We start from the raw sequence: 11,396 nt of genomic DNA, 5'->3' as shown, positions 1-11,396 counted from the left end.
TGGGACCCGATCCTTCGAGAGGTAGTCACGGCTTGAGTTCTTCGCTGGCACCAGGTTGGATTTAAGAGAGCTGTATAGGGGATCAGCTCCCATATATTATGACTGATACTACAGGGTGTGTGAGTGCTCCAAATTACCTTTTTGATGTTATGATGTGAAAATATTGTTGATGTTGCATTTCACTCTACAGGGTGCATTAGTTTTAGATAGTTATAGAGATTATGGTTAAAATTGATATTTTACTCTCTGAGTCGAACGCTCACTCCTGTTCAATATTTTTCAGGCTACAGGAGGATTTTATTGTGGTTAACCTGCTTTTCTCCTTCGCAGGTTGTTTATCAATATTTGTGTAATTTTATTTACTCCTAGAATTTTCGCATGTGTTAGAAATGTTGATCTGATTTGGGTTTGTAAACTAAATTGTTATTTTGGACCTGTAAACTTAATATCCTATGTATGTTTGATGGATTGGATGAGGGAGCTGAGCTCCCATTTATTTTTATGCTGATGAGTATATGGAGGGTGAGCTGAGCTCCCCAATTGAGTATTTATTGTGTTTACAGGTCGGGTGAGTCAAAACTCCCCGTTGGTAGGTCCATTTTATGGCCGGACTCTGTCCGGTTGATTTCTTGAAATTGGGCCCAAATGGGCCTTAGAGTTGGGTTAAGTGAATAGTTGGGCTTACTACGGGCCCCAGGTCCTAGTGCCGGTCTGGCCCATAGGTTGGGTCGTGACAAAATGTGTCATTATGTGTCTACTTTTATTCCCAATTAGCCTCACACCAATTGGGTTGGTAAATTTTCAGTTTTTGTCCCTGAAAGAGACCTAAGTCAAGCTGCCAGAATAGTGACTCTAACCAATCCGAATTGCAATTTCATTCTACCAATTCAAACACACCACAATTGGTCCCAATTGACCATTTCTCACTTCAATTAGGGTCATTTGCACCAATTGACCATTTCCTCAATTTTTTAAGAGGCTTAAGAATCCTAATTACACAATTATGCAATCTAATAAAATTAAAGTTTATAATTAACCTCTATACACTCAATTCAACTTAACTAATACTTCAATTCCATCAAAATTATGAAATTTCAATACCCCTTAATGCTGGCCGAATTTCCCATCTAGTCTCCCATAATTGTTTTCTTTTAATTTTAAGTTAATTTATATGTTAAATGAACTAAAAGCACAAGTATTAAACTAGAATTTCAAATTAAACTACTAATCTCAACTTTGATTTTCCAATCATCAATTTTCTTCACTTTTCCTTCTTGGTTTCTTCTTCAATCTCCTTCTTAAGTTGAGATAACAAGCTTTTATGAAGTAATTAGGGGAAAAATTAGGGTTAAGTAAAGGATTTCAAGCTTGAAACAAGCTTTAATGGAGGTTTGCACATGAAGGAGCTATGGGAGATGGGGCTGCCGAAGTGAGTGGAGAAGAAAGAGTGAAATTTCTTTTAATTTGTTTGTATTTTATGTCTTATCAAATGTTTTTGACTTGGTCAAAAATGTAGAGAAATTAAAATTTCATTTATGATGTCACACATATGAGGTAAGGTGATGTAATAAAGTAGTTTTCCTCACTTTTTCTTTTTCTTTATTTTTCCTTGTTTTTTTAATTTAATTCCTGATTTCAAAAATTTTTTTTTTCAATTTTATTGGACAGTTAGGTCAGGAGTTACCTCTAGGGGTGAATTGACCAATTTGCCCCTCGCCGGTTCGACCCGATTTGCAAATAATCCAGTATTTCTTATGGAGTCCTGACCTAATTATTTGACCTACTTATCAACTCTTTTATGTGATTTTCTCTTTTCCACTAGGTTCACAATAGTCCTTAGGACTGCGGCGTCACATTTTCCAATTCAAAATTAGGGTTACAATGGCCTTCGTAGTCACTTTCCGAGAAGGTCACCCATCGCTGTGACTCCTGGCTCATTTAACCTTTTATGTTCTATTTTTCTATTTTATACTTAACTATCTAGCAATCACTAATTATTTACATTCAGGGCTTATCTAGGTGTCTTAGATGTGGTTCTAATTCCCTTAATTATCCGGACTGACACTGGTCACCGGAACAATAAAATATACCAGCTATGCATATAGGGGTGTTACAATTCTCCTCCCCCTAAAAATAAATTTTTTCTCGAAATTTTACTCGGTATTAGTCTCTGAATTGCTGTGGGTGCTGCCTCCTCATATCCTCCTCACGTTTCCAAGTAGCTTCCTGGCCTGAATGATGGTTCCATAGCACCTTTACCAACAGTATTTGCTTGTTAAGTAGCTGCTTCACCTCATAAGCCAGAATCTCTATGGATTCTTCTTCATATGTGAGGTCTGGATTTACTTCGATTTCTTCCACTGGTAACACATGAGATGGGTCAGATCTGTACCTCCTCAACATAGACACATGGAAGACGTTATGTATCTTCCCCAACTCTGGAGGTAGTGCCAAATGGTATGCTAAAGGACCCACTCTCTCCAGAACCTCATATGGCCCGATGAAACGAGGACTTAGTTTTCTCTTTCTGTCAAATCTCATAATTTTCTTCCAAGGGGAAACCTTGAGGAATACTTTTTCACCCACTGCATACTCAATATCCCTTCTCTTCAGATCAATATAGGACTTCTAACGGTCTGATGCAACTTTGAGTCGATCTCTGATCAATCAGATTTTCTTTTCAGTCTGCTAAATAATTTCGGGCCCAATCATCTTTCTTTCACCCACTTCATCCCAACACAGGGGAGTTCTACACTTCCTGTCATACAAAGCTTCATATGGAGGCATCCCAATGCTTGATTGGTAGCTATTGTTATAAGCAAACTCAATCAGAGGCAAGTGTGTGTCCCAACTGCCCTCAAACTCAATCACACAAGCTTGTAGCATGTCCTCCAATATCTGAATTACCCTCTCAGACTAGCTATCTGTTTGTGGGTGGAATGCCATGCTGAAGTTCAATCTAGTTTCTAGGGCTTTCTGAAGACTACCCCAGAATCTAGAAGTGAATCTAGGATCTCTGTTAGATACAATTGATATTGGCACTCCATGCAATCTCATTATCTCATCAATGTACAGCTTGGCCAACCTTTTCAGACTATAGTCCATCTGAACTGGCAGAAAATGAGTAGACTTGGTCAATCTGTCAACTATGACTCATACTGCATCATGACTCTTCTGTGTCCTCAGAAGTCCCATCACAAAATCCATCGTTAGTCGTTCCCATTTCCATTTCGATACTGGTAGTGGATGTAATAAACCAACTGGTACTTGATGTTCTGCCTTTACTTGCTGACAAGTTAGGCGTTTGGATACAAATTCAGCTACATCTCTTTTCATACCCATCCACCAGTAATGTTCTTTTAGTCCTTTGTACATTTTAATACCACCAGGATGCATAGCAAAAGGAGATTCATGTGCTTCCTTCATAATGATCTATCTCAAGTCAACATCATTAGGAACGCACATTCTGCCTTGGTGTAGCAGTAGGCCATCTTCTCGCACTAAAAATTCAGGTTTCTTGCCCTGCCAGACTTCTCCCACTAGCTTCTAATATTTCTAATCATTCTGAGTAGCCATTCTGATATGATCAATCAACACTGGCTGTACATGCCATGCAATTGCTATCTGCCCCTCATCATTAATCTCTAAGCTGGCATGCAATGCTCTCAACTCATGTACCATACACAAAGGAGAAACTCTCAGACTTGCCATAGTCTTGCGACTTAAGGCGTCAGCCACCACATTAGCTTTCCCTGGCTGATAGTCTATCAGACAATCATAGTCTTTTATCAACTCTAACCATCTCTTCTGTCTCAAATTCAACTCCTTATGAGTACCCAAATACTTCAAACTCTTATGATCTGTGTAGATGTAACACTTTTCCCCATATAAGTAGTGTCTCCAGATCTTAAGAGTGAATACAATAGCTGCAAGCTCCAAGTCATGTGTTGGCTAATTCCTCTCATGCGGTTTCAGCCGGCGTGATGCATATGCAATGACATTCCGATCTTGCATTAGTACACAGCCTAAACCATTATGAGAAGCATCACTATAAACTATATATTCTTTACCCGGGGTACGTAAAGTCAGGACTAGAGCTTCTGTCAAACATCTCTTCAACTCATCGAAAATCTGTTGGTATTTATCTATCCACTGAAATTTCACATCTTTCTGAAGCAGTTTGGTCAGTGGAGAAGCTAACATAGAGAACCCCTTCACAAAACGATGGTAGTATTCAGTTAGACCCAGAAAACTGCGAATCTCTGTGACATTTCTGGGTGGCTTCCAATTAAGGATAGCTTCTATTTTACTTGGATCTACCTTGATGCCCTCAGCTGATACTATGTGCCTCAAGAAGGATATTTTCTTTAGCCAAAATTCACACTTTGACAATTTTACATATAGTTGTTTCTCTCTTAAAGTCTGTAGTACAATCTGTAGATGTCTATCATGCTCCTCTGCACTGCTCGAATAGACCCATATATTATCAATGAATACCACCACAAACTGATCGAGGTATGGTCTAAAGATAGTGTTCATCAGATCCATAAATGCAGCTGGAGCATTAGTTAATCCGAATGGCATGATCAGGAACTCATAATGGCCATATCGAGTTCTAAAAATAGTTTTCAGGATACTTTGCTCTTGCACTTTTAGCTGATAATAACTCGATCTCAAGTCAATCTTGGAGAACACAACTGCACCCCTCAATTAATCAAACAAGTCATCAACGCGGAGCAATAGATATATGTTCTTTATTGTCACCTTATTCAACTGTCTATAGTCAATACATAAACGGAGAGTGCCATCTTTCTTCTCAACAAATAGCACTGGCACTCCCCAAGGTGACACACTAGGGCGGATAAAGCCCTTGTTAAGCAGCTCTTGCAACTGCCCTTTCAATTCTTTCAGTTCTACTGGTGCCATTCTGTATGGTGTTATAGAGATTGGGTCCACACCAGGCATGACATCAATCTCAAACTACACCTCTCTTTCTGGAGGTAATCCTGGCAACTCATCAGGGAACACATCCGAAAAGTTACATACTGTAGAGATGTCTCTCAATGTTGGACTCCCCACTTAGGTGTCTATCACATGTACCAAGTATGCTTCATACCCTTTTCTGATCATCTTCCTGGCTAATGTAGCCGAAATTATGTTTGATGGCATTAACTGCCTCTCCCCATGTATTACCACATCATCGTATAGAGGAAGACCAAAAGTGACTGTCTTCAGTCTACAGTCAATTATCACGTGATGCCTGGCTAGCCAATCCATACCCAAGATGATATCATAATCTCTGAAGGGCATTTCAATCAAATCTGACAGCAAAACATGTCCTTGGATCACTAAAGGACAATCTCTATAGATTTTGTTGACTCAGACCTCTTGTCCTAACGGACTAGTTGCTAGCACCTCAAACCCCATTTTAACACACAGAACAGCAAGGCAGCTGACTATGCTAGCACTAACATATGAGTGGGTAGAACCCGGATTAAACAAGATAAATACTTCTTAATCAGAGATTGAAAAAGTACCGGCCACAACATCAGAAGTCTCAGCCTCTTCACGCTGTCTCATAGTGTAGACTTTGGCTGGAGCACTCCCTTGTTCTGATTGGTTAACAGTACCCTGACTGCCAAAAGCATTGCCTCTTCATTTGCTAACCGGTTATTAACCTCTGGTAGCAGAACTCTGAATGGATCCTTTTGCAGTAATAGGAGCTGGCCCAAATCTATGGGCGCTGGTGCAGTCCTTAGCAAGATGGCCCATGCCCCTGTAGTTAAAATAGGCTCCTAAAGCCCAATAACATATCCCACTATGGGTCTTGCCACATGTCTCACAAGGGCGAGAAGGGTGAGAACTCTTAGACTTCTGCTGACCAGACTAAGGGGGTCTCTGTCCAGAAAATCTACCTCTACCAAACCTTCCATCTCTGCCTGATCCCCCAAAATTTCTTTCTTTTTTCAGTATTGCCACTGGAACTTGGATCCACTGCCTTTCCACTTTTCTCTTTTTCTGATTTCTCTGTCTTCTCTGTTTTCTCTTTCACTAGTGCCCCTTCTGACTCAATTCTTTCAAACTCAAGTGCTTAAAAAATGAGTTCAGAGAAGTTATTATGTCTGAATCCAACCACTTGCATCCTCAGATTGGGTTTCAAGCCGGTTTCAAACCTCTTACATCTTTCTCTGCTGGTAGATAGGAGACTCCCTGCATAGTGGCTTAAGCAGGAGAACTCCCTTTTATACTCTGCCACAGATCGATTCCCTTACTTCAGACTTAAAAATTCTTGCAATTTCTGATCTACATATGCATCTGGGACATATTTCTGTCTGAACTCTCTGAGAAAGTTGTCTCGGGTCAGTATTGGAGGTTCCACCAAGCTGTGGGGGATGGTTTTCCACCAGTCATACGCATCCCCTTGCAGCAAAGACACTGAATATTCAAACTTCAATTCATCCGAGTAGTGTAATTTCTTGAATACTGTGTTCATTCTCTCCAGCCACTACTCTACCTCTAGAGGGTCTACTGTACCTTGAATTCTGTAGCCCCATATTTCAGCAGTTTATCATACTGCTTGGCTAGAGCCTGAGATTGCACCACAGGTGTCTGAAGTGGAGCTTGAGCAGACATACTTCCAGCTATCTGTTGGAACATTGTAGCTATTTGCTGGGCAAATTGTGCAGGAAACTGCGCCATTTGTAGGGCTGGTGCCACTGAACCACTTACATTTTGAAGAGCTGGGGCTTCCTCTTGTGCCTCAGCCTCTACATATTGCTCAACTGAGCAGTCTCCTTCTTCCATTTCAAATCGGGGGTAGGATATCTCCTGAACAAATAACACAAGGAGATTTCTCTCTGTTAATTCATATTTATAATGTAATGCACTGTATGTAACAAATAAGGACATTGAGCAGTTGTACTTATCAAAGACATAGACAATTCACAAGTAAAAACATATGTTAAAAATTTGCTTTGATACCACTAAAACATGTCACACCTTCCCCCCTCTGTAAGGCATAACATGATCCCGTAGTATACCTAATGAATTACCGACTCCGTCTACCGATAACCCATTAAATACACTACAATGAATTTTTAAATAATTTTCTTACTTTTTGAAAGTGGTGAGCATTTCTAGCAGGCATTAAAAACATTTAATTGAAGTTTAAAAGTTATCTAAAATTTTTATCCATTTTTATTTTTCCACAAATTTTGGAAAAATTTCCGCAGAGTACCGGCTGTATTTGAGAAAATCGAAAATTTTACCTGTAGAAAATACTTTCAATATAACACTTCATCAAATCACAACCACCATCATAGTTCAGATCAGCACAATTTCCTCCAAACTCTACAATTCAATCAATATTTCACAACTCAAAATTTCAATTCAATTATTTCCAAAAATAGTAATAATTAATTTCATACATATTGCATTAAAGAAAAATTAATTGACATTTATCAGTCCAAAAATTTATATTAGAAAATTCAAAATAATATTATTACAAAATCTGTACAACTACTCATGGCCCATTTACAAATGTACATATAGTTACATATATCAAAATAAATCTGTACAATTAGGGTATAAAATTATACCCGATAAAAAGTTCAAAGTAGCACCGAAATCCTCAGCAGCTCACTTTACTGCTCTACTAATCTCTCTATCTGCGACAGCTATAAACAGCCATCGCTGAGTACTATGACTCAGTGGTGCACAACATACTCAAATAAAATGTTATTCATAAATCAATTCACGTTTATTCACATATGGTACTGAAAATGAAAAACAAACACAAAACACAATTTATAATTTTAGTCAAAACAGTCTCATTTCGGAAGTCCCAGAATAGATTTCATAAAAACTCACAGTTATATAATGCTATCAGCACAATATTCATCTCAATAGCCAGAGGCTTATAAGGAATCTGAAGGCTAGCTAGCTCAAACTATGGGTACCAATTCAATTTCTTCCTCTACTGGCATACACCTCAACACTTCAGCCAGAGAGGGAATTCAAAATTCAAAACTAATTCCTCCCACTAGGCATGCTAGTGAGGCATTCAGATATATGGTCATGACACTGTGGTTTAAAAACTATCTTAACATTTTACTAACCATTTATTGACAATTCAAACACATATAATTAAATTTTCAACAATTTAAGTCAAAAGCATAATATTCATTTCAGTCACAAATTTGTAGTAAAAATAAATCACAATTTATTCATCAAAACAAATTGTCAAGAGAATTTGCAAAAAATTTTTATGTTGTGCACAAACCTTGTGCGAGTAGCCTCTAGGCTTTGACTCGATGTCTCGAGTTCTTTCTCGGTATTCTTTTCAACTGAAACATATAATTTTACAGTATTTCAGTATCATAATGTATAATAAATTCAATAATAAATTCACAATTACTTATGTCTAGCTCTAATATGCTTAATTTAACGTTTTTTGAATTTTGCATTTCGGGTTTACTATTCACGATACTATTCAAGTCAAATTGTTGACTTTCTTATGCTTAATAGGTATGAGAATTTCAATTTCACCCACATACCACATTTTGATTGCTTAATTTGTTGATTTTGGTTGCCCCTTCAATTTTTAGGTCTCCTAGACACAATTTCAAATTTTCAATTTTGATGTCCTCTTTTGCATTGTTCCATTGGTTATGTTGCTGTGGAAATTTGGCTAAGTGTTCTTCATAGAAGTTGTTCTTTATTGTCTTATCTTTATTCTCCTTTTTAAATCACTCCATTCAGAGTTTTGTACCCCAATATATGACCATTTGAATATGGCTGGCGAGATTAATTTAACCCAGATTTTCTGAGTACCTAATTGATTCTGGCAGTTTTGGATCTTTAATTTTGGGACGCAAAATGACTTAGTTATGGGTAGAATTTGGGTTCATATTCTCCATGAAAGTTGTAGTGCTATGTCATACCTTTCCCATGCCATAAAAATCAGGTCATTTGGATCTGTATAGCCCAAGTTATGGCCATGTTCATTTGGTTATTTTGGTACAGTGGCAGTGCACTACACTCAGGTTTGACTTAATTGTTCACTATCCTAATGTCATTTTCTAGGCATGGTTCCTGGATGAAAAATGTGAATTATGTGTCTACTTTCATTCCCAATTGGCCTCACACCAATTGGGTTGGTAAATTTTAGTTTTAGTGCCTGAAAGAGACCTAGGTCAAGTTGCCAAAATAGTGACCCTAACCAATCCGAATTGCAATTTCATTCTACCAATTCAAACACACCACAAATGGTCCCAATTGACCATTTCTCACTTCAATTAGGGTCATTTGTACCAATTTACCATTTCCTCAATTTTTAAAGAGGCTTAAGAACCCTAATTACACTATTATGCAATCTAATGCAATTAAAGTTTATAATTAACCTCTATACACTCAATTCAACTTAACTAATACTTCAATTCCATCAAAATCATGAAATTTCAATACCCCTTAATGCTGGCCGAATTTCCCATCTAGTCCCCCATAATTGTTTTCTCTTAATTTTAAGTTAATTTCTAGGTTAAATGAACTAAAAGCATAAGTATTAAACTAGAATTTCAAATTAAACTACTAACCTCAACTTTGATTTTCCAATCACTAATTTTCTTCACTTTTCCTTCTTGGTTTCTTCTTCAATCTCCTTCTTAAGTTGAGATAACAAGCTTTTATGAAGTAATTAGGGGAAAAATTAGGGGTTAAGTGAAGGATTTCAAGCTTGAAACAAGCTTTAATGGAGGTTTACACATGGAGGAGCTATGGGAGATGGGGCGGCCGAAGTAAGTGGGGAAGAAAGAGTGAAATTTCTTTTAATTTGTTTGTATTTTATGTCTTATTAAATATTTTTGACTTGGTAAAAAATGTAGAGAAATTAAAATTTCATTTATGATGTCACATATAAGAGGTAAGGTGATATAATAAAGTAGTTTTTCTCACTTTTTCTTTTTCTTTATTTTTCCTTGTTTCTTTAATTTAATTTTCGATTTCGAAATTTTCGTTTCTCCTATTTTATTGGACAGTTAGGTTAGGACTTACCTCTAGGGGTGAATTGACCAATTTGCCCCTCGCTGGTTCGACCCGGTTTACAAATAATTCAGTATTTCTTCCGGAGTCCTGACCTAATTATTTGACCTACTTATCAACTCTTTTCCACTAGGTTCGCAATAGTCCTTAGGACCGCGGCGTCACATTTTTCTGTTCAAAATTAGGGTTACGATGGCATTCACAGTCACTTTTCGGGAATGTCACCCACCGCTGTGACTCCCGACTCATTGAACATTTTATGTTCTATTTTTCTTATTTATACTTAACTATCTAGCAATCACTAATTATTTATATTCAGGGCTTATCTAGGTGTGTTAGATGTGGTTCTAATTTCCTTAATTGTCTGGACCGACACTGATAATCGAAACAGTAAAATTATCAGGCTATGCATATAGGGGTGTTACTATAATATTATAAGATATTAATTGAATTAAAATTAAATTAGCATTATATCTAATTAGGAATGGCGACGAGGCCAGTCAGGGCAGAGATCGCTCCTCCGATCCCAGCCCCATAGGAGCTCTTGGTCGAAATGCGGGCAAGGGCAGGGCGGGTTTCCCTGTGTGGAATTTTCTTTTTATTTTTTTCACTTTAACTTATTAGTATATAATATAAATTTATTTATTAAAAAATATAATATAATTAGAAATGCAAGTCTTAAACATTATTTTAGCAATATATTTATTTATTTTGTTAAAATTATAATATTTAAATATATAAATATACAAAATAAATTATTTTTAATAAAAAAAATAATATATTACTATGCGGGAGAGGTTACGGGGTCTCGGAGTGGGGAAAAGATCTTCCCGTCCTTGCCTCACACAAATCAGGGTCTGGCGAGTTTAGGGCGAGTTGGTTCAGGTTCAGAAACTTTTATCATCCCTATGTCTTTCTAAATTTGAATAAATATATTTTAGAATACTTATTACATTTTGTTTACAGCTAGTATATTTTAACAAAATCAAATATGTTATTTTTCATGTAGGAAAAGAGTGGGTTAGCCCGCAATGCACACAATGGTGTGAATGAATTTTTACAATTAATTAAAGACTTAATTGCAACAAAATTTAAAAATTGACAAGAATTTATGATATAATTAAATTTTTAATTTTAATAATTTAGGTTAAATTAATTGTAATTTTATGTAATAAAATAAATTGATCAAAATTGAAATTAAAAAGTATTTTATTCATTAATTTTTCATTTATTATTATTTTTTAATTTTATCTGTTATCACCATCTTTTTTTTACTCCAAATTTTTTTATTTTCATTCATTAAAATTATTTTTAATTTAAAAATATAATATTATTTTCTTAATATCAGTTTTGATCAA

This window comes from Hevea brasiliensis, chromosome 18 (assembly GCF_030052815.1).
Source record: "Hevea brasiliensis isolate MT/VB/25A 57/8 chromosome 18, ASM3005281v1, whole genome shotgun sequence".
Classification (NCBI taxonomy): Eukaryota; Viridiplantae; Streptophyta; class Magnoliopsida; order Malpighiales; family Euphorbiaceae; genus Hevea; species Hevea brasiliensis.
The sequence above is the reverse complement of the archived record's forward strand: the minus strand, read 5'-3'. Positions refer to the sequence as shown.